At 49.0% G+C, this 24,695-nt stretch overlaps 1 pseudogene; it reads right to left on the minus strand.

Annotated features, from left to right (window-relative positions):
* Positions 1-1,662: 1,662 nt before the first annotated feature.
* LOC123157541 (uncharacterized) lies at positions 1,663-24,467 on the minus strand (annotated as a pseudogene).
* Between the last annotated feature and the right edge of the window lie 228 nt (positions 24,468-24,695).

A 24,695-nucleotide genomic window follows, 5' to 3' on the forward strand; every position in this document is an offset into this window, starting at 1 on the left:
GTGCCTGTTGGAGACGACATAAATAGTAGGACTGGGGTTAACTAGCAGCAACAGGTCTCAAAAACTAAAGGGAGAACACAGATGAAGCCTACAGAATATGTATCATTTGTACTCGAGATTAACTAGATGGCACACAAAAGTATTAAAGAACAACATAGGTAACACTAGAAGTGGTATAATACTATAATCACCAGCCACTACTGGAATCAGCTACTTTGCCGTCCGCCATGGCTGATGGCAAAGGCATGTCCGACGGACGGCAAAGGCCTTCGCCGTCCGCCAGCAGACGACAATAGGTCCGGCTGAATAAGCGACAGCAAAGATGAAATGGTCTTTGCCGTCCGCCAGCAGACGACAAAGAGCCCGGACGGCACACGTGGCAGGTTAGGTCTGTTAGGCGGCTAAAGGCGTGCTTTGCCGTCTGCCAGCGGACGGCAAAGTGTCCAGATGCACATACGGCAAATCTCCTTCTTTGCCATCTCTGTCATTGATTTACAATATGTTCAACAATTCATATTCATATGTATAGCCCATGCATATATCACAAATATCAACACAGACACACGAAAATAAGAACATCACAAGATCATCCATAAAAACATATATATCATATGACCTGTATCACAAAGTAAGACGAGATCACACAAGTGTCGACAAATAAGATCACAATGGTTGGCCTCCACAGAACACAAAACTTAGGTGAGCATCATGGGATCTAGCAACAACAGCACCTAACCTACTAGATGGACACTGCAGTCTAGACCCAACTCCGCAAGCACACTACATACACTGCAGTCTAGACCCAACAAGTCCAGGTTGTGGTCATCAGCCTTCTCCATGCCATCAACATGATCACCATTGCCTCCTGCACCCCGTCATCATCAGGCTGATTTGATGTTGCTGCTCGTCCTCCTACTCCATCTGCATGGGCAAGAGCAAGTTAGTTGAATGGCATGCACGATAAAAATGCAAGGCATATATATTCATCTACATTAATTCTACTACAGTACAGATTTTGCATGGATGGGTTTTGACTTCAATAGAGACTGAAAGAAGAGCATTTTCCCCTCCTAATTGTAATTCCTAGTTGATTATCAAAATTCTGTATGAGCAAATATCCATTGCCAAATACTCCTACATGATAGATCTAGCACATGACCAAAAGAAGTGCTCCTTAGCCACAACCGGACTGACGAAAATGCAACTAAATATGACCAATAACTACCAATTCATGGATGATGATCTGAACGTGTACCCGCCGATGCTCACCGTCGACTCCGCCATCCGCGCCAAGATGCCGCCGTTGAGAATCTTGAAGGACTGCGACCATCCTCACCATGCTGACGTCGCTGTGCCCGCAGCAACAGTATTTCGACGCCGTTGGGGCCTCCTCTAAACAAGACTGAAATAAAAAGCCTGTATCTGCATGTAGAGATATTTGAAGTTCGTTTCATCAGTAGTAGGAGTGCAAGTGGAAGCCTGCTTCGTCCCACGAAACTCATCCATTAGTTCTAAATTTGCTCAACATTTGCCTAAAAGTAACACTACATTTGCACTACTATGTTACTGTCCACTAGCCCGCCACACTTGCATTGCATCCTTAATCCAAAGCGATTGATGAGCTAGCTAATGAATGTTGTTTTGCTAGTACCACATAACTAGTCAGTTGTGTGCTGCCTTTTGATCCCTAACCTGTGACGCAAAGGCTTTCTGGAGCTGCTGCCAAAGCAGTGCTCTGAACTGGCGGGCTGCAGCCAGGGTCTCGTCCAGCTTGGCCTTCTTATCGACGAGGTTGGCCTTCCTGGCTTCCGCAGCCCTGATCCCGGCATCGTCCGAGTGCAACCCGCTGCTCTATAGCTCCTGCAGGGCTACCTGAAGTTGAGACACAAAGGCCTTGAGCCTCTGCATTTCCTGATGAGCTCCCGCCTCGAACTGCTGCGACATCGCCCGGAACTCCTCCATCTCCTTCCTCTTCGACTCATAGAAACGGTCCCACTCCTCTGCCTTCCGCTGGGCGTCCTCGATCTCGCTGTTGGTCGAGCTGATGTCGTGGGCGACGGCGACGCAGCGCGCGTGGGTGGCGTTGATGTCGGCGCGGACGACGAGGGCGCGGGAGGTGAGGTCCATGGCGTAGCGCTCGAGGATGTCCGAACGTGCTCCTCGAATGCAGACGACAGCTCCATCACGCGGCTCTCCTGGGCGAGGAGAGAAACCGGTCGGTGGAGATGGTGAGCAGGGAGAGGTGACCTCAGGGAGGAGAGCTGGGTGGTGGGGAACAGCGGGGATCGGTGGAATCTCGCGGCGGTGTGGGGGTGGAGAAAGGGGATCGAGGAAGATGAGAGAGATGGGATCCAATGTGTGTGTGTGTGTGCGTGGGTTGGGCGTGTGTGCATCAAGGGTGGGGCCTGGGGCTATGTGGCTCGTGGGTGGGTGTGTGCCAAGTCATTGATCCGTGGGATCGATCCGTGTCATGCATTTTTCTTTGTCGTCTGCCAGGGGCGGGGCGGCCGTTAGATACGTTAGGTTATTTTCTTTGCTGTCTGCTTTCTAGCTCTTTGCCGTCTGCTAGCAGAGGGCAAAGAAAGTGGCCGTTAAATCCTTCTTGTTAATGGGCCATCCATCCTCTTTGCCGTCTGTTAGCACACGACAAAGGTTCTATGCCGTCAACTAGCTGACGGCAAAGAGCAGGCTGATGACAAACACCCTCTTTGTCGTCCGCTCTTTCTTTGCCATGAGCTTTCTATAAGCTGATGGCAAAGACCTTCTTTACCGTCAGCTAGCAGACGACAAAGAGCTGGCTGATAGCAAAGATCCTGATTCTAGTAGTGAGCCTGTGGTATACTATTGGCTGATGGATGATAACTATGGAACAACGTTACCTAAAGAACAAGTATCTTAGCTGAACTATGGAACAACGTTAACTCCTGAATAAGACCCATAAGAGATCAGCATGAATATACAGTGAAATGTGATAATCTATTTTCCATGCTTAGATGAATAACAAAGCCATGAATGTTGCACACAAGTAAGATGAGGGTACAACCTATCTGGCCGCCATCTATAGGAGTGAGCATCATGTGCTGACTTGTCGATGGCCCTGCAATTGTTGTGGCTATCCATGTCGGGCACGCGCATTCGATGCAGGGAACTGTTGAGTGGGGACTATAGCTCCCTTCAGGTGTATGCTTCCCTTGTTGGAGCAGCTGCGATGAGTCGGAAGACGGTGTGGCTGAAGATGCAGATAATGCATATTGTAAAGAACGACACATCTCTTTGATCTGAAGAAATACACTAAGAGATCAACAGCAAGCTACGAGAGTGGCCACACATCTATTGACTGAAGACTAGATTGGGGTCAGACGATTTTATTTTATTTTCGTACTGTCCGATCTACGCCGGATGGCTTGATGGCCGTCTTGTGCCTCCCGGCTGACACTGTTCGGAATCTTCCCCGAAGAGCTAGCGACCAACGGCAGAACAGCCTGCCTTCGCCGTCTGTGGCCCCGGCCAAAACCTCGCTCCCCGCCCCACCGCACTGCGTGGTTGCGCTGCCCCGGGCCAATCCACAAAGACTCCCCGTCATCCAGATCCGGCGGCGGCAGTACCTTCAACCCACGCAACTCTAAGATATCCATCTAAGCGCTGCTTCCGCGGCAAACTTCCAGCCCCGCACCCTTACGTTAGACACCAGCCAACCGACAGCCTAGGAGCTCCGCCGCCTCGAGGGGTGCTGCTTCCCATTGGGAATCGATTGGCCCAGAATAAAAATTCAGACAACTGATGCCTAAATAAAGTGATTTGAGATGAGGGTGCGACCTATCTGGCGGCAATGTGAAGTAGGCAGGTCTAGCTGCCGAGTCGGTGAAGCCGGCGCGGTTGCGGTGGCGACTAGCAGCAGGGAAACAACGGTGTCGTGGCGGTCGCTGGCTATGGGGAAGCAGCGCCAGGACTCTGGATGGATCCGAAGTTGGAACCACTCCGGCGCCATGAACAACAGGCATGGTGAATCGGCTCCGGTACAGTTGACGCGGCCGCTGTCGAGGCAGCTCCAGCAGCACGGAATAAGAGGCACGCGACCCAGTGCACGATGACAAATGGACAGTGTCTCTAGCATTAGGGAGGAGGGCGGTTGTGAAATTGGTGAGGTGGGGGCGCCATGGAGGAGGGGCTGAGGTTTTGCGGCTCGGGAGAAGGGAGCTTTCAGGGAGAAGGTGATTTGGCGGCCACGAGGTATGAATGGGGGGGAGGAGGAATTGGGAGAGTAGTGGAACCATGTCTTACGGATGAATTTGTCTGAAATGTGAGGGGGAGTAACAGTTCTACCCCTGCCTTTAGGCTCCTCGGCTTGGGTCTGTGTACTGAGGGTCGGGGATAGTAGAGTAACTTTGCTTCTCCCCAAATAGTGGGTGCTATGTCTTGAGCTTGCGTTGGTTTTCCTTGAAGAGGAAAGGGTGATGCAGCATAGTAGCGTAAGTATTTCCCCTCAGTTTTTGAGAACCGAGGTATCAATCCAGTAGGAGGCTCCTCACAAGTCCCACGAACCTACACAAACATACAAAGAACTCGCAACCAACATGATAAAGGGGTTGTCAATCCCTTCACGGCCACTTGCGAAAGTGAGATCTGATAGAGATAATATAATAAGATAAATATATTTTTAGTATTTTGTGATATAGATTGGAAAAGTAAAGATGCAAATAAAAGTAGATTGAAAGCGTATATGATAAAAGATAGACCCCGGGGCCATAGGTTCACTAGAGGCTTCTCTCAAGATAGCATAAGTATTACGGTGGGTGAACAAATTACTGTCGAGCAATTGATAGAAAAGCGAATAATTATGAGATTATCTAGGCATGATCATGTATATAGGCATCACGTCCGTAACAAGTAGACCGACTCCTGCCTGCATCTACTACTATTACTCCACACATCGACCGCTATCTAGCATGCATCTAGAGTATTAAGTTCATAAGAACAGAGTAACGCATTAAGAAAGATGACATGATGTAGAGGGATAAACTCATGCAATATGATATAAACCCCATCTTTTTATCCTCGATGGCAACAATACAATACGTGCCTTGCTGCCCCTGCTGTCACTGGGAAAGGACACCGCTAGATTGAACCCAAAGATAAGCACTTCTCCCATGGCAAGAAAGATCGATCTAGTAGGCCAAACCAAACAGATAATTCGAAGAGACTTGCAAAGATAACTCAATCACACATAAAATAATTCAGAGGAGATTCAAATATTTCTCATAGATAAACTTGATCATAAACCCATAATTCATCGGATCTCGACAAACACACGGCAAAAAGGGTTACATCGAATAGATCTCCACAAGAGAGGGGGAGAACATGGTATTGAGATCCAAAAAGAGAGAAGAAGCCATCTAGCTAATAACTATGGACCCGAAGGTCTGAGGTAAACTACTCACAACTCATCGGAAGGGCTATGGTGTTGATGTAGAGGCCCTCCGTGGTGGATTCCCCCTCTGGCAAAGTGCCGACGATGGCTCCAATATGGGATCTCACGGATACAGAAGGTTACGGTGGCGGAAATATTTCTTCGGTGGCTCCCTTGATGGTTTCGGGGTATATGGGTATATATAGGAGGAAGAAGTACGTCGGTGGATGCCCGAGGGGCCCACGAGATAGGGGGGCGCGCCCTATAGGGGGGGCACCCTCCACCCTCATGGCTTCCTTGATTGTTTCTTGACTTGCAGTCCAAGTCCTCTGGATCACGTTCGTTCCAAAAATCACGCTCCCAAAGGTTTCATTCCATTTGGACTCCGTTTGATATTCCTTTTCTTCGATATACTGAAATAGGCAAAAAAATAGCAATACGGGCTAGGCCTCCGGTTAGTAGGTTAGTCCCAAAAATGATATAAAAGTGTAAGTAAAGCCCATAAACATCCAAAACAGGTAATATAATATCATGGAACAATCAAAAATTATAGATACGTTGGAGACGTATCAGTGGGTGGGAGCGATTTTGGGCGAGGAGGGCGTGTTTTGAAATATAATGGGCGCGAGTGATTTCGGGCCAGGAGAGCGTGTTTTGAAATAGTGGGCACGAGCTATTTTGGGCGAGGAGAGCGTGTTTTCCCGACCATGGTTTATGAATTATTCGGCACATGTCATTTCGGCTAAGGAGAAGGTGCGCTTGGATGAAGTTACGAACCTACCCTCGATGTACAACGGGCCAATTGATGCGTGTCCCACATAGGATGGTAATTTCGCGTCTCCCATTTATTTGCTCACGCGAATTCCACCGAGCAGAGGATGTTTAACGGTTCGTTCAAATTTTGGGAGAACGAGCATCCACGTCTACCATACCAAGTCGATTCGAATCAAATTTTGAAATATTAGCTTGCCACTTCTTTTTTAGATGGAGAGATGATGCATGGGAGTAATGTGTTTTTACATGCTCGTTGCTAGCGATTTACTATATGACAAATAGTTGACCCACCCAAAAATGGGAATCAAACCCAAAATGAAATATCTCGATTCAATGAAATCGCTCGTTCACCATGTCAAAATAGTCAACTAAATCCAAAATTGAACACCTCAATCGAGTAGCATGTTGTACAGTATTATAGTACTCCATGAACATGTTGAAAGTCAAATTCATGAACTTGTTTGATATACACATATATATCTGTTCATGAGTGGATTGCACAAAACATGTTTTCCAATTTAAATATTTGAATGCAAGTTTATATCGAAACATGGTTTATATCAGTCTTTGATGCATAAACGCGACCTCCCCCTCTCTCGGACTCCTGTTCTCTCTCTCCCTCCCTCTCTCTCTCATCGCAATCTTCAATTCTGTCGCACATGCATCCAACACAAAAACCTTGTTGGTCCCTCTCCCTTTCTATCCATCTCTCTCTCTCTCTCTCTCTCTCTCTCTTTGTGTGTGTGTGTTGGGTCTTTCTAGTTCGCATGCATATATACTCCATCTACAGGCCTCTCTCGCACACTATGTATGATACTCTAGTCCAAGCTAGATATCTTGGGTGCACTCATCGTACGCACACAAATTCCTTGGCTCGTTACCCGTAACTCTCTCACGCACCACTCTGTTGTCTCGGAGCTCTTCCCCCCTCTCTCAAACTCTCCATCTACCTGGGTCACACATACACATGCATATCTCACTCGCACTCAATAGGCCCATCTAAAACTCTATCTCTCTCTCCCTCGTTCTCTCTCCATCTCACACGCACACACACACAATCTCATGCCTAGCTAGCCAAGTATGATGGTCTCTCACTCAATTGTAGGCACATGCAGTCCCCCCTATATGTATATGACTAGCTAATCATAGTCTCCATCACAAACATGTGCATGGTCTATCTCGATTTCTCTCGGGGAATCTTTCTATCACGCACGCACCTCCCTCGACCTCCCACCCATATAGTCCCCTCACGATCTCGAGGGGATCTCTCTATCACAAACACACCCTCTCTCCCTCCCCATGCGTCCATGTTCTCCATGTGTCCCTCTCGACCTTTGTTCCTTGTTGGCCAGACCTCTATTGGACATGTGTTATAGGGGTGTCTCTCTCTATTGCAAACAATCACACACTAGCTATCTTCTTGTATCTCCTTGCCTCGCTTTTCTATCTCGGAGATGCATGCGTGATATGTTCGCATAAGAAACGAAAAAACACACACTCTCTCTAATTTATCGTTTGTTGTCACTTTCTCTTTCACACACATACTCTTTTTGCACACTTACTCATTTCCTTCACACGCACTTGATCTCTCTTGACTTAGGCACTCTCCTCGGTCCATAGCATATAGATTTATTGAAAAGTCAAACATCACAAAGTTTGACTATATACGTGGAGAAAAACAATTACATCTAGAACGGAAAACATATACCATTAGATTCACCATGAGATGTAGTTTCGTATGATGCATCTTTGGTATTGTAGATATAAATAACATTTGCCTAAACCTGATCAAAGTTTCCAAAGTTTGACTTCTAAAAAATTTACATGCACTGCATTATTGAGTGGATGGAATATCTCTTTCCCCCTCTCAGCTATCTGACGCACCACTCAGACTTATCGGGGCTCCTCAATCTCTCTCAACCTTTATTGGTCAGTTTGGTTCTTGACCTGACCCTCATGCCTTGATGGCTAGTACTGCCTGGTGTGGACGTGAGATGTAAAAATTTTCTGCTTGGCCAGGCTTGTGTGGTGCTGAAGCGTTTGGTTCAAGCCTTATCGGGGCTCCTCAATCTCTCTCAAACTTTATATCTCCCTGGTTCACACATACACATGTCTCGCTCACGCTATACATATAGATCATCCAACACTCGCCGCCCTTGTTCTCTCTCTGTGTGACACGCACCCCCCTAAGTACCATAATCCCTTACTCCATCATAGGCGCAAGCACTCCCCCCGTAATTAAGTATGATTATCTCTCACTAGCCATCAGGAACACACGTATTGTCTCCTTCCATCCATACATCTATCTCGATATCTCTCGGGGTATCTTCTATCGCGCACACACCTTGTCACTTGATCTCCCACCCATGTAGTCCCATCACGATCTCTAGCGGATCTCTCTATGACAAACATACACTCTCTCCTCCCCATGTCTGCATTTTCTCCGTACATCTCTCTTGACCTCTCTCCCTTGTTTGTCAGACTCCTCTTGGCCACATGCTAGGGATCTTGCTCTCTCGGTTGCAAACAACCACACACTATCTCCTCACCTTGCTTCTGTTGTTGAAGGTGCATGTGTGATATGTTTGCATAAGACACACACACTTTTTCTCTACCTTTATCGTGTGTTGTCCATGTCTTTTTCACACACGCACACACACTTTTTTCACTCACTCTTTCTATTTCACTCTCTCTCTATCTCTCTTCCTCTCTCTCTCTCTAGTTAGGGACTCTCTCACATCCATAAGCATATGGGTGTTTTGAAAAGTCAAACCTCTGAAAAGTTTGACCAGGTATATGTGGAGAAAAACATTTACATCTGGCACGATCATTGGATTCATCACAACATGTACTTACTTCATACTATCATTTACCTTTGGTATTGTAGATATAAGTAATTTCTTTATAAACTTGGTCAAAGTTTCAAAAGTTTGACTTTAAGAAAATGTTGGAACTACATTATCGAACGGAGGGAGTAGCTCTTTCTCTCTCTCTCTGGTATCTCTCACGGGCCTCCCCTCTCACTCGAACTCTCTATACCGACGGATTATACACTCACTGTGTCAGTGTATAGCTCCGTATATTGTTTAGTTGACCGGTCAACCAGTCCACATGCTGCCTTGTCAGCTCGTGTTCTGTATCTTCGTCTGCTGGCCCATGTGGCAGTGGGTGAAAATAAGTAAACTAGAGGCCCATCTGACACGTGATGAAGTAAACAAAGTTGAAACCACTCGGGGTAGCACCCCACACGCTAGTAAATTGAGGGAGCATTAAGGACACACTTCTTCCGCGTGAAGGACCCACTCGCGCACAATTCACCACTGCGCGGCGGCATGCACAGAAGGACGCACTTGCACACACCCAGCACACAACACACACCAGCACACGTGTACACCGGCGTCGCTGCGGTTGAGATGGACGGTGAGGCAGCCAACAAGCGGAGGCGGCTCAAGACAAAACCGCATCCGAGCCTGGACTTCATCAGCAGCCTCCCCGATGACATGCTGCTCGTCATCATCGGCCTCCTCCCCACCAAATCTTTCATGCGGACCGCGCTGCTCTCTGGCGGTGGCGCCCCATCTGGCGCCGCGTCCCCCTCAACCTCATTGTCGACAGCTGCCTCTATGACGGGGATTGCAAACGCATGGCCGCAGTCTCCAAGATCCTTTCATCGCACCCTGGGCCAGCCAGACGCCTTGACATCCGCATGTTCAGTACCAACTGCAAGGTCCAACCCATGTTCGACGAGTGGTTCTTATCCCCCGCGCTAGATCAACTCGAGGAGCTCAGCTTTGAAGCTGGACGATGTCACTCTCTGCCGCCATCCGCGCTCTGCCTCACGCCAATGCTGCACCGCGCCAGCGTCAGCTCCTGCTATCTTCCCCATATTAATGTCGCGCCGGCCCTTCTTCTCCCTCAACTCATGCAGCACCTGCTCCGCAGCTGTACTGCGCTCGAGTACCTTCGTCTTCAGCAGACCCACGGGTTCATTAGCCTCCACATCGCTTCGATGAATCTCCGATGGATTTATGTGTTTTGCTGGCCCCACAACAAGACATCAATTGGGAAGAGATCTCTCCAGCTGTTCCACATTATGGTCATTGAGAATGCGCCTTTCCTTGAGAGATTGCTTGTATCGGATCTAGAAGGTCCAACAAAAATCAGGGTCATTGACGCACCGAAATTGACAGCGTTTGTGTACTCGTTTGCCAAATTCTCCGAACTCTTTATTGGATCCGTAATCGTTCAGGTACATCACTCATCTCCTTCTCCGTCTTCTTGAAATTCACATTTTTTAATCTCTTCTTGATGTATTTACGACCGTCTTCTAGAAAATGATTCCCACAAGCTTGACCCAGTCTATGTGCACATTGAAGATCTTTGCAATAAAATCTATCGGCCCCAATCTGGATCAAGTTGTTGGATTCCTTACATGCTTTGCATGCACGGAGAAGCTACTCATCGAGGTGAAACTTCTTTCCTATTAGTAAACGGTAATCACAACATAGCTCAATTTTTTCATAATTTTCCCAAATTATGATGACAAGTGTAGTGTTCAAAATTGCATCTACGCACTGCACCGAAAGAAATGTTTTTAGTATTTTTTCTCACGTGATCACCTGCATCGTTTTTTTGTACTACTATAGTAGCCTAGGCTAGTCATAGTGGAAAGTAACTTAGACTACTCCAGTAACTCTATAGTTACCCTAAGAGCAAGTACTACCTCCGTCCTGGTTTACTCTTCCTATTTTGTAGTATCAAAATTTGACCATATATTTAACTGACAAAATGTTAATGCATGTCACTAAGAACTATATCATTGGATTCGTATTTGAACATAATTTCAAATGGTGTAAATTTTAGTGACATGCATTGGCATTTTCTTAGGCAAATCTATGGTCAAAATTTTATACTAAATATGAGGTAGTACAAAAGTGGGCTATATTGGCCCTCCACTATGTAGGCCAAAACACGTGCCAAATTTACTTGTGATGCATTTGGCATCGATGCCCCTCCATTCCTCACCCCGTGCCCCAATCTGCATCACCTACTTTGCTCTGGTGCCAAATTAACTCACGCAATGAAAAAGCACTTGCATGGGAGAGAGAGAGAGAGAGGAGTGAGGCAATAAAAAAACACTTGTTTGGGAGAGTGAGAGGCTGGTGTAGTTGGTTTTATTGATTTGTATATACATGTGGGTCTGTGTGCACGACGGTGCCAACTCTCTCACATCGCGAGAGCGGTGCCAAAATCTTTTTATTTGACATTGATGCATATTATGTGGCATACTTTTGTGTAATATGGCATCGGCCACATAGTGGAAGGCAACAAATGCCCAACCTCTTTACGTGTTCCTAGGTAAATGAGAGGAAACACACACACACACACACACACACACACACACACACAGAGAGAGAGAGAGAGAGAGTGAAAAAATATCACTAGCCAGCCAACCCTATCGTATGAGCGGATAATATTGGTACCTCTTGATGACATGGCAATCTTATACAGCTAGCTACTCTAATATGTTCTCTTCTTTTGCAGATAAAAAAAGACCCAAAAGGGAAAAATGTGCTGCACTATAACAATCTCATTGAATGCCTTGATCTCCATCTTACAGAAATTAATTTGATCGACTACCGAGGCAGCACATCTAAGATTAAATTGGCCAGGTTCTTTGTTCTGGAGGAAAGTGTGCTCAAGGTAAAGAGGTTTGGCATTCTCTGGCGCAACAATGAATGGCGTGTTGATCACCGCAAGCATCTAAGCCTAAATGACAAAGTCTCCGCGGAAGGTGAATTTTTTTTTGAAACATCAAGTGGCGAAAGACTTGAAAACTTATTTGCCCATTAGTGACTTGTCAGGGCGGAGGATTTTAGTTTGTATGATAATGCTGCATCCACCTAAAGTAACAAAAGTTCTTACGTAAACTTCCTAGTAATTCCCTTCCCGTAGGTGCAACATTACCCCTAACATTTGTAATACCAGTTTGAAACTTGTAATATTCCCGTGTCCTATTCCTGCGTTTTCAAAATCCTGCGAATCAAACAGGTCCTGAGTTGGTGATAATGTTGTGCCTCCCATCTTTCACCAACAGCCGTCGGATCTAGATCTGACGCATACAAACCAAACTTCTCCATTTTTGCAAAAAGATGCCCACACTTGTTCCCTATTTACAAACAATTCCTTGTCTCTCACAATCAGCCTTATTTCCTCCCCACCACATCTAGAAGGCCATGGAAAAATCTGGCGCGATGGCCGCTGTCGGCGCCGTCCACCCCCAATCTTGGTGTTCCATACAATGCACGGGCATCTACGCAGGGGAAATTATGTCGAACATGGCTAGTTGTAAGCAGGCTAGCTCTATAGCCATGATGATAGTGACGGCAGATGGTGAGTCTGACTATGGAATGTCGAACACGGCGCTTATACTCAGGTGTCATCTTCGGCGCAGGGTCTTGTCACTTCACTGTGAGGAGCAGCATGTAATGATTTGACCAACGGGTAGTACAGTGCTACTACATTGGTAGTACTACTACTAGTACTACTAGCACCACCGTCTGGATTTAGGAGTACTACCACATCCATCTAGATTTTAGTATTTGACTAGCAATATCTAGTAATGCATGTCACAAAAAATGTACTACTCCCTCTGTAATAAATACATGGTGTATTGTTTTATTTCTATCGGTGAGAGAACTTAATGTCTTTTTGCTAATTAATAGGATTACATGCAATGAACTAAACACTGCATGTCATGTTTGGTAGTCTCAAGTCATTGAAAGCATGCACGGCCCACATCTCTCATTGGTTGATATGTCACGAAATAAGAATCAAGGAGGGAGTTAATGTACCGTGCCTAAGTGTTTTGGGATTATTTAGTTTTCGTAAGGTGACTTACACAACACTTTTGTTTACATGCATTAACATTTTATTAGTTAAATCAAAGGCCAAAACTTGGCACAAAATGCAAAGGGGACCAATAAACCAGTAAACATCAAACTTCTCTCGTTTGGCCCCAACTAGAGGTCCGGTGAGATGACTATACTGCACCGGCATAGAGGGGGACGCATCTTCATTGACTTACTGCAACTTCCTTTGGGTGAATGACACGTGGGCCCAACGGGTGGCTGGCCCACCTGTCATACAACCAAAGGCAGGTGCAGTAGAGGGCCGAGGAGTAGATGGCCAACACGCACGTGAATTCAACGCAATCTGCACTTCTCATATAAAGGCTCCCCGCTAGTCCAGTCTAGTACGAAATCCTACGCACCTATGCACGCTAACCAAGGGCAAGAGTGATCACTGGAATCGCAAGATCAGTTAACTAAAAGCTAAGCTAGACCCATGGAGGTGATGAGCGCAAGCATCAGCCGGCTGTGCCAGATGGTCCACGACACCGTCCTACGGCCCGGCACCGAGGAACGTCTTCAGGTAGTGCTTGAGGCCGCCAGGGCAAGGGGCCGCTTGGACGACAGCTTCGTCTCCTTGTTCGACGAGGTCCTCGTTGGTTTCCTCGACAAGTTCACCATCGTCAAGAAGCTTGCGGTCGAACTTTGTCGGGTGGTAGGTGCGACATATGCCAACGGGTGGCTTATCATTGTGGGAGCCAGTAAGACATCGCCGGTGCCTGGAAACGGGATAAGGCGAAGACATGCACGCCGGTGAATCTTACCCATTTTTGGGGCTCTCCATGGAGATAACATCTCTAGTCCTGCTTTGCGGGGTCTCCACATGATCACTAGATTGAGATAAGTGGCTACAAGAGGCTCCTTGAGCTGTTCGACTGGAGGAAGAAGAAGGGCAAGGCTAGCTCTCCTCTCCTCTCTATGTGGTGTCTAAAACTCTAAGAGCTCAACCCTTTGCATGGGTGCCCCGGGGGGTTTATATAGGCCTACCCCCGGGGGTACAATGGTAATCCGGCTGGATGCGGGTCCATGCCGTCAGTGTCTGTAGTCGCCGGCTTCTCCGCCGGCCACTGGGCCCACCGACTGGTGGGTCCCGCTTTTGGTGTCAAAACCAGCGGATCTCGAGTAGGGGGTCCCGAACTGTGCGTCTAAGGCTAATGGTAACAGGAGGCTGGGGGCACGATGTTTACCTGGGTTCGGGCCCTCTCGATGGAGGTAATACCCTACTTCCTGCTTGCTTGATCTTGATGATATGAGTATTACAAGAGTTGATCTACCACGAGATCAGAGAGGCTAAACCCTAGAAGCTAGCCTATGGTATGATTGTTGATGTAGATGATAATGATGATGAGTCCTACGGACTAAAACCCTCCGGTATATATAGACACCGGAGGGGGCTAGGGTTACACAAAGTCGGTTTACAGAGAAGGAGATCCACATCCGAATCGCCAAGCTTGCCATCAACGCCAAGGAGAGTCCCATCCGGACACGGGACGAAGTCTTCAATCTTGTATCTTCATAGTCCAACAGTCCGGCCAAAGTATATAGTCCGGCTGTCCGGATACCCCCTTATCCAGGACTCCCTCAGTAGCCCCTGAACCAGGCTTCAATGACGATGAGTCCGGCGCGTAGATTGTCTTCGGCATTGCGAGGCGGGTTCCATCTCCGAATACTTCCAAGATAAATTCCGAACACAAGGACTGTGTCCGGCTCTGCAAGATAACATTCCATATACCACCGTAGAGAGAATAATAATAATCCACGAATCTAATCTGCTAACAATTCTTTGAAAAGTGACATCACACCATGGTCCGGTTTTTATTCGAACCATTTTCCACAACCTGCTTCCGCACTCATCATGGAGCGGTTTCCTTGGCACGCCTTGTCAAAGCAGAGATCGTGTCCCCTTATCGTGGGACCCTCTTTAATACGGGCGTGGGTAACCCAACCATACCACCAATTACGGTAAGTGGGGAATGAGCAGGCTCCATTAGGCAAGTGGGAGGCGGAAAGTTTTATCGCCTTTATAAAGGGAAAAAGCCCCCTCCTTTCTACCCACGCCTTCTTCTACTTCGGCTAGCCCCTTTCCTTTCGCCCGAGCCCTAGCGCCCAAGCATTCATCCTCCCCACCAAAAGAGGTCCTCCGAAAATGTCCGGATCCGGTGCAGGAGGCAAGTGGATGGCCTCCTCCGTCCAGGAGAAGGATATAAAAAAGCTGCGGGCGGCCGGATATCTGGCCAAGAAAATCGGCCACCGTCTTCCAACGGCGGGACAGATTGTCCCTACTCCGGAGCCCCATGAGAGAGTTGTTTTCCTCCCTCATTTCGTCCGTGGGCTCGGGTTTCCACTCCACCCTTTTGTTCGCAGCATCATGTATTACTACGGATTGATTTTCACGATCTATCCCCCAATTCCTTCCTCAACATCTCGACATTTATTGTCGTGTGCGAGGCCTTTCTCCGTATCTCACCACACTTCGGGCTATGGCTCAAGATCTTCAACATGAAGCCCAAAGTGGTGAGTGGCGAACATGCCGAGTGCGGAGGCACCATGGTGAGCAGGATGCCCAAGGTCACATGGCCGATAGGTACTTTTAATGACTCTGTCAAGGAGTGGCAGCAACAGTGGTTCTATATCACTGAGCCGCGTGGCAAAAAGTGGGTTGCTGCTCCTGAGTTTTGATCCGGAGCCCCTCTGCAGCTCACGTCCTGGCCCAAGAAGGGCGTGAACTGGTCGTTGTCCAATGAGCTGTCAACGATTCAGGCATGCGTCAAAGGTATGGAGGACAAAGCCATCAGGCTCGTAGACGTGGTCCAGGTGATGTTGGTCCGCCTGATCCTTCCTTGCCAATACAGAGGTTGTGATTTGTGGGAGTTCGACCCGGCTGAGCACCAGACCCTGCGGGAGCTTTTCGGCTCCTCGCACAAGGACATCTGGATGGTGCTCTTCAAGTCCGGCAAACCATGGCCGGACTCTGCCGCAGACCGCGGGTACCAGTTGTCCCACCCCGACAGTCCGGTAAGTCATCATCATATTTTGGTTATTCACACGTGTCATTGATATGTCTTGAAGGAGATGTTTTTTAACGTGTCTTTCCATGGTTGCCCCAGGAATGGACGAAGGTGGCAGAGTGGATTCATTGTCCGGCCCCGCTGCCGGAAGAACCGGCGGGACCTCTTCTAACGAAGATGCTGGTCCCAGCGCCTTACAAGGCACCGAAGAAAGAGGCCAACAAAAAGGCCAAGGAGACCAGGAGCGGTCTCCGTCGTCGGGGTGCTTCGGACATGAAATCCAAAGACTCCAATGACCCTCCCTCCTCCGGAGAGAATGAGGAGGAGGAAGAGGATGAGGATGAGGAAGAGGAGGAAGAACAGCCCGAGTCCCCTACGAGGGGGAGGAAGAAAAGGGCGGCCTCCTCATCCTTAGAGGCAGATTCGCCTAAGAGGGGAAGAACATCCATCCCCGAGGCGTCCACCACGGCTACCGACAACAGCTCGGAGTGGGATCCCAGGGCCCAGCCCATGGTAAAATCATAAGTGCACGAAATCCGGACATATCCATGCATCCAGAATTTACTAGAATGCAGTATTTTGATTTGCACCGTACTTTTTACAGTCCGGCGAGGTCTACGCACCCAACAGGCCTCATCAGAGGACTCTTGAGTTCCGATGCTTTGCAGAGTGAGACCCCTCCCAGGTCCCCTTCCCCAAAGCCTGGCTATGACACCGAGGTGTCATCAAAAAAGGACCTGAGCCAGGGGGGGCGCACCTCGGGGGCCGGACGCGCGGGAGCGGCGGTTCCCATGAATATTGACGGCGGGGGCGATCGTGGCTCCGGCCCGCAGCCGGACACAGTCCTGGAGACCCTGAAGGCTCCGAGATCAGGCAAGTGATATGTCTCCAACCTATCTATAATTTTTTATTGTTCCATGCTATATTATTATCTCTTTTGAATGATTATGGGCTTTATTATACACTTTTATATTACTTTTGGGACTAACCTATTAATCGGAGGCCCAGCCCATATTGTTGTTTTATTGCCTGTTTCAGTATTTCGAAGAAAAGGAATATCAAATGGAGTCCAAATGGAATGAAACCTTCGGCAGCGTTATTTTTGGGAAGAATATCACCCAGGAGACTTGGAGTTCACGTCAGAAGAGCCTCAAGGAGGCCACGAGATAGGAGGGTGCACCCCCTATCTCGTGGGCCCCTCGAGCACCCCGCGACCCACTTCTTTCGCCAATATAGTCCCACGTACCCTAAAAACATCCACAGAGATGATAGATCGGGAGTTCCGCTGCCGCAAGCCTCTGTAGCCACCAAAAACCTCTCGGGAGCCCTTCCCGGCACCCTGCCGGAGGGGCGAACCATCACTGGTGGCCATCTTCATCAGCCCGGCGCTATCCATGACGAGGAGGGAGTAGTTCACCCTCGGGGCTGAGGGTATGTACTAGTAGCTATGTGTTTGATCTCTCTCTCTCTCGTGTTCTCTCTTGTGATCCCTCTATGGCACGATCTTGATGTATCCCGAGCTTTGCTATTGTAGTTGGATCTTATGATATCTCTCCCCCCTCTACTCTCTTGTGATGAATTGAGTTTTCCCCTTTGAAGTTATCTTATCGGATTGAGTCTTTTATGAGAACACTTGATGTATGTCTTGCCATGCTTATCTATGGTGACAATGGGATATCATGTGCCTCTTGATGTATGTTTTGGTGACCAACTTGCGGGTTCCGCCCATGAACCTATGCATAGGGGTTGGCAAACGTTCTTGACTCTCCGGTAGAAACTTTGGGGCACTCTTTGAAGTACTTTGTGTTGGTTGAATAGATGAATTTGAGATTGTGTTATGCACATCGTATAATCATGCCCTTGGATACTTGAGGTGACAATGGAGTATCTAGCTGACATTAGGGTTTTGGTTGATTTGTGTCTTAAGGTGTTATTCTAGTACGAACTCTCTAATAGATTGATCCGAAAGAATAACTTTGAGGTGGTTTCGTACCCTACCATAATCTCTTCGTTCGTTCTCCGCTATTAGTGTCTTTGGAGTGACACTTTGTTGCATGTTGACGGCTTGTTATATGATCTATCTATGTTATTATTGTTGAGAGAACTTGCACTAGTGAAAGTATGAACCCTAGGCCTTGTTTCCTATCATTGCAATACCGTTTACATTCACTTTTACCACTCGCTACCTTCCTGTTTTTATTATTTCAGATTACAATTACCTTTATCTACTATCTATTTTGCACTTGTATCACCATCTCTTCGCCGAACTAGTGCACCTATACAATTTACCATTGTATTGGGTGTGTTGGGGACACAAGAGACTCTTTGTTATTTGGTTGCAGGGTTGTTTGAGAGAGACCATATTCATCCTACGCCTCCTACAGATTGATAAACCTTAGGTCATCCACTTGAGGGAAATTTGCTACTGTCCTACAAACCTATGCACTTGCAGGCCCAACAACGTCTACAAGAAGAATGTTGTGTAGTAGACATCAGCAAGCAGCCCCTTTTGACTGGAGGGGGCGATCCTACTCCGCCTGCGACCTCCGTCCAACCAAAGGCATGAGGCGGCCTATCGACAGCACTGGAGAGTGCGTCCATCATTGATGAACACCGCGCCCTTATGGGCGTGGTGATAGAAAAGATTCAGGCCGCCGAGAGCGGACTGAATGAATCCTGCATCAGTCTTATAAAAGGCTTGGAGGTATGTGTAGAATACTGTCATAGTATGGATAGTAGCCCCTGATACCCTGTTCGGAGAGGACAGCAACCGGACAGGGGATCAATTTCCCGTCCACAGGAGACTTAGGTAATGACATATATATTTTTTGTGAATCAGATGTCTGCAGCGACTGCCTCCTCGCATACTGTGGAAGTGTTCGGACTCAAGCAGAGTCTGGTGCGGGCCGAAGAGGAACTCGTCCGAGTGAAGAAGCAGCTGGAGGATAGACAAGGTATATTTTGAAAACTTTTAGTAAGTTTGGACACAAGTAAGTAGTTGTGACTATCTTAAAGTATATATATCACGCGCTCCAGAGGCGAATGCCAAAGTTGAGGCGCTCAAGAAGGCTGTTGCCTTGGCCGAAAAGAATGCGGCCGCGGAGCGGACTCTCCATGAGAAGCACGAGCCTAGGGTCGTGGAAGCTGAACGAGAGCTTCAGGAGGACGTAGGGAGAAACGAGATCTTGGAGCAGAGTCTTTCGTTGAAAGAATCCAAACTCGCCCAAGCTCTCCGGACCGCGAATGACGCTCGAGAAGAAGCCCAGGCCGCGCTGAAGGATAGTCAGCAGGCGCGAAAGATTGCGGCTAGTAAGGGTGGTGTTGTTTTGTTTTCAAGGTGCGTTACGCCTTCGCAGGGAAGATTCATGGTGACCCATTGAATCCTAATTTTTTCAGGAGCATTTGCGGATTTGCCGCGCAGCATATCTGATGCTGCCCAACTCTGCCGAGCTGAGAAGAAGGAATCTGCGGAGAAGCTCTTCTGGTCGCAATATTTGGCACCAAACTATCCGGTGCCATTTGTCGACCAGCTCAAACAGCTGATCGAGCTGCATCAGGCGGCCGAACTAGCCATGAAGGATTTGGTTATCCAGGTGTGGCCCGTCGAGCCCATATCGAGTAGTTTCTTCGGGCTCGTGAAGCGGATTGGGAGGGCCTGCTTTCGGCTGGACGTCATTAAGCGATCAGTTTGCATAGAAGGGGCACGAATGGCATTTGCCCGTGCAAAAGTGCACTGGGGGAAGCTTGATGCTGAGAAGCTGATGACCGAGGGGCCGCCGGAGGGGAAGGAGCACCGCAAGCCCGAACTATATTATGATGGCGTCCTGAAAGGCGCCTGCCCCGTGGCCGAGGAATGTACGGAAGACATTATTTTTCCCTGAAAGCAGTTGTGCTATCCTTTGTAAGGCAAAACAGAATCACTTATATGTAGGTGTCTGTTATGTGTAAATTTGGTTCATGCGCGACCGTTTAAAATGTTAGTTCTTGAGAGTTGGCCAGCCGTCGACTTCTGCCCCCACGTAGGAACTACAGGGGTGTTCGGGATACACCTGAGCACTCTTTATCCCATTCTTGGGTCCATGAAGGAGGTGTTCAGCACAACGAACCAGGAAATCGGACTATAAGGCTTTATTACTCTCACTTAGCCATAGGAATTCGAGTATGGGAGGCGCAGCCCCTGGTGTTCGGAAGACCGCACTAGGGGGCTCTAATAGCGCCTGATCGGTGAACCGATCCGTCGCATGCTGCATTTTATTATGGCATTATGAGGAATAAATCCTTAAAGATTTTACAACCTCTCGAACAGTTGACCAGCTCTCGTTATCATGAAAGTCGGTTTTTCGGCTTTCTCTACTAAGGCGTTCGTCCGACAGAACCGGGACACAATCGCAGTAGTTCTCCCAGCGCTACCTTAGCCGATATTGCGGAACGTAAGGTACCAAAACATGGGAGCCGGGCAAAGCCAACCAATGACCCAAGACATGATTCGGAGCTGATGCATATAATGCTATAAGTTTGGGGTGCCGAACGACCGAGAAGGTGTTCGGACTTTAGTCGCCGTAGTATGGGTGCAAGGAAGCCCCTAGCGTTCCAAGGCATAACACGATATTCGGATGCCGTTATGACAAAAGTGTCATTGAGAAATAGCAGATAAGCATCAAATGACTCTACATGATGTATTTAAGTAATACGTCTATGCGTATGAGTACGGTGCATGTTATAAAAGAGAGGCATGACGGTAGAACCTGTTAGGGCCGGGCGATGGTTGGCTATGCGCGACTCCGGAGGAATATCCGGATTGTATTCAGGTGGGGTGGACATCCCCCCTGTGTGCGTCCGAGCTGATTCCAAGTCACCGGTCCCGTTGTGCGCGAGGGCGAACCTGCAAATAGTGCTTAAGAGGCATGTGTGAGTAGTGGCTGAGCTGTGGATGTGATCTGTCCGGCTTATGCTGAAGGATCTGTATTAGCTATGATTAGGTTTGGGTATCATGAAGTAGTTCGTACTCCCTTATCGGTGCCCGGGAGTTCGGGTGTCGAATTTAGGTTCAATTGAAAAACCCGTGACTCGCTGCTTCAGTGAATAAAGCGGCCGAATATTCTTCAGCGTCGAGGCGAAGCTCGGTCTTGACCGCAATTGTGATGTCATCACGTGAGTTGTGGGTGATAATGTGTTTAGTCGCAGCGCATCCTGGTGGTGCTGAATAGCTACTACCTAGAGGTATAAGACCAAAAGTTGGTATGTCAGTTTTGGCTATCCGAAGACCATCTCCGGGGTGGCGTGGCCAAGGTGGATTTCACGCTTATTTGTTACACTCTAAAATGAGTTTTTCTGGTGGGTTTGATCCTTGAGTGACTGGTCCCGAGATTTGATAATCCGGGCTTCGTCATGCTCCTTCCGGAGCCGGCCTGCCAATTTATTTAAAGACCCAACATTCTTTGTTAGTATGATTGGCTGCTGATCCTTGGGTGCCATGAATTTGGCATGGGTGGTCAAGTATGCGGTTCAAGCTGGAGGGCCCCGGATTAAGATGTTGAAGTCTCTTCTCCCACTCAACGGGTTGAGGATTACGGGCTCTTGTGTTCATCGCCGTTCCATGGGTGCCATTTTTTGCCTCGGGACGTTTGTATTTGTGGCACCGAGGTTTGTACACTCGGTTTTTGTCCACTGATGCGTCCGGGGTGCTCGCTATGTTGCTGTTTGGTGTGTAATGCTGGTCTTGTGCGCAGCCCCTTGCCGCAGTGTGTTGTTGCCGGGGTGTAGGCCTGCGTTTGACTTTTAGTGCTGCCTCCTCGAATTGAGGTAGTAGCATGCGCTTTGGGTAGTATTTTGTTTGGCGCTTGAGTCCATATTCTACGGCTGCCCGGTCCTTAGTCTGTCTGTCTGCGAGCAGATCTTGGTCAGCTTGGGGCTGCTGCTACTTCTTCTTCAGGCTTCTTGCAGTCGCTATAAGCCTGTGCTTGAAGCGCTCCTGCTCTATGGGATCCTATGGTATGCCGAATTCGTCGTCACCGAGGCTCACCTCGTCTTCAGAGGGAGGCATATAGTTATCGTCCTCCAAGTATCCGCCCGTCGCCTGTTCGTCTAGGCTAGCCAGCCCGTGTTCCTTTTCGGCTTGCTCGAAGGTAGGTTGATCAGGATCGTATTCCTCTTCGGCACCATTTGGATTTTCTTCTCCAGTGCCGGCATTGTTGTGGCAAGGCTTGGAGCGGCGCCGATGACGCCCATGTTTTGCTTTCTTCCCCGAGGGGTTGTCTTCCATCGCCTCATCGCCATTGGTTTCTTTGGGAGTATCCACCATATATATATCATATGAAGAGGTGGCAATCCAGCGCCCTGTGGGCGGTGGTTCCTTATCTTCTCCTGCATCGTCGTATATACTATCGATGTCTTCGGAGTTGAAGTAAAGCACGTCGGTCAAGTCATCGACCGTGGCTATTAAGTGGTGGTGGGTGGGAAACGAATTTCTTTGTCGCCGGCTTCCACTCGAGCCGGACATAGTTCGGCCAGGAGTCTCCTGACAGAGAGAGAGAACTCAAATAATCTAGCACGTCTCCGAAGGGTGAGTGCTGAAAGATATCCGCGGCGATGAACTCCATGACTGGAGCCCAGTTAGATTCAATGGGCATGGGTGCGCACGGTCCAGAGCACATGGCCAGAGATGAGTCTGGAGGTTCGAAGACACAAATCCCCTTAGGAGAGGAGTTTGTGTTCGGCTCCAACGCCAAGGAGTGTGCGGCCTCTAGGGTGGGGTCCATCCACCCGTCCTTGGAAGGCATGACCTGCTCTGGAACGAAGTCCGGTGCTATAGCAGGTGCGACGTTCTGAATACCGCCCGACTGCCGATCTAGGTCATGCACGTCGTGGTTGTTCGGCGCTCCTGACAGGGGCCCGAATCCGTCGAAGATCAAGTCTCCGCGGATGTCGGCAGTGTAGTTTAGGTTTCCAAACCTGACCTGATGGCCAGGGGCGTAGCTATCGATCTGCTGCAGATGGCGAAGCGAGTTGGCCCGCAGTGCGAAGCCGCCGAACACGAAGATCTGTCCGGGGAGAAAAGTCTCGCCCTGGAAAGTGTGGTTAAAGGTTGGAGGAGCCATCTAACCTTGCAGCGACGACATAGAGGAACTCTCTATGAAAGCACCAATGTCGGTGTCAAAACCGGCGGATCTCGGGTAGGGGGTCCCGAACTGTGTGTCTAAGGCTAATAGTAACAGGAGGCTGGGGACACGATGTTTACCCAGGTTCGGGCCCTCTCGATGGAGGTAATACCCTACTTCCTGCTTGAGTGATCTTGATGATATGAGTATTACAAGAGTTGATCTACCATGAGATCAGAGAGGGTAAACCCTAGGAGCTAGCCTATGGTTTGATTGTTGATGTAGATGATAATGATGATGAGTCCTACGGACTAAAACCCTCCGGTTTATATAGACACCGGAGGGGCTAGGGTTACACAAAGTCGGTTTACAGAGAAGGAGATCCACATCCGAATTGCCAAGCTTTCCTTCCACGCCAAGGATAGTCCCATCCGGACACGGGACAAAGTCTTCAATCTTGTATCTTCATAGTCCAACAGTCCGGCCAAAGTATATAGTCCGGCTGTCCGGATAGCCCCTTAGGAAGACTTTAGGAAGCCGGCCGGTTGGACAACCGGCCAGAATAAGGCGGCCATGTGTCTTGGAAGTCGAAGGTTGCCATTGGCCCGATATTTTTTGAAGAGCCAGGGGGAGCTGGTTAGGCTACCCGTGGCCATTTACTTCGACAGTAGTCCCCGAAACTGGCCGGGCTTCACGGCTGAAAGGTGGACGAGAAGCCGGGGAAACTTCACACTTTGAACAGCCGGCAGCTAGGAGCCAACCATGATCAGACGCACCATCTCGGAAGATTTGAGTCCGAAGGCAGGAACCAGCTGGCGCATGCGCCAGGTGGCGGGCCAGCCGCATGCTGCCCGCATGCCATGTTGCACCCTTCAGTTGGTTCACCCTGCCAGCCCACACGCGTGACGAGACGTCGCTGCAGGCCTGGGCGCGCCACTACCGTGCCTCGGCCCACACGCGGATCCTCTGTGGCCGAGGCAGACGGTTTGCCTTCCAGTGGCAGTTGCCACGCACTTTTAAGGCGCAATAATCGTGGGTCATGGGGGAGTGGGCGCAGTTAATCCCACGCCCCCACGTCCTTCCCCCTCGCCTTCGTCACGCCGTGCCTATAAGTAGGGGGAGGTGGGGGAGCAGCAGACGCACGCACGCTCGCCTCTGACTCCTCCATTCTCTTCTTTCTTCGTCTTCTCTCCTCCGCTGCTCCCGCACTGCTTTTTAGGCGACCTCGCAGCACCGCAGCCTTGCCGTCACAAGGGTCTACTTCCGCCATCCCTGCGCCTTCTCCGTTGAGCTCTCGCTGCCATGGCGCGCGCCGGGGCTTGGGATGGCTCCAATGTACACGAGGACCACATCGACTTCCTTTGCAAGACACGGCGGCTGCCCGGCGAAGATTATGTGCGGGTGTGCCTTGCACCGGAGTAGGAGATCTCGCCGGCACCGGAGGAGGGCGAGCGGGTCATCTCCCGCTCGCACTGCCTGCACGGCTTCGGCCTTCCGT

Source organism: Triticum aestivum, chromosome 7B (assembly GCF_018294505.1).
Source record: "Triticum aestivum cultivar Chinese Spring chromosome 7B, IWGSC CS RefSeq v2.1, whole genome shotgun sequence".
Lineage (NCBI taxonomy): Eukaryota > Viridiplantae > Streptophyta > Magnoliopsida > Poales > Poaceae > Triticum > Triticum aestivum.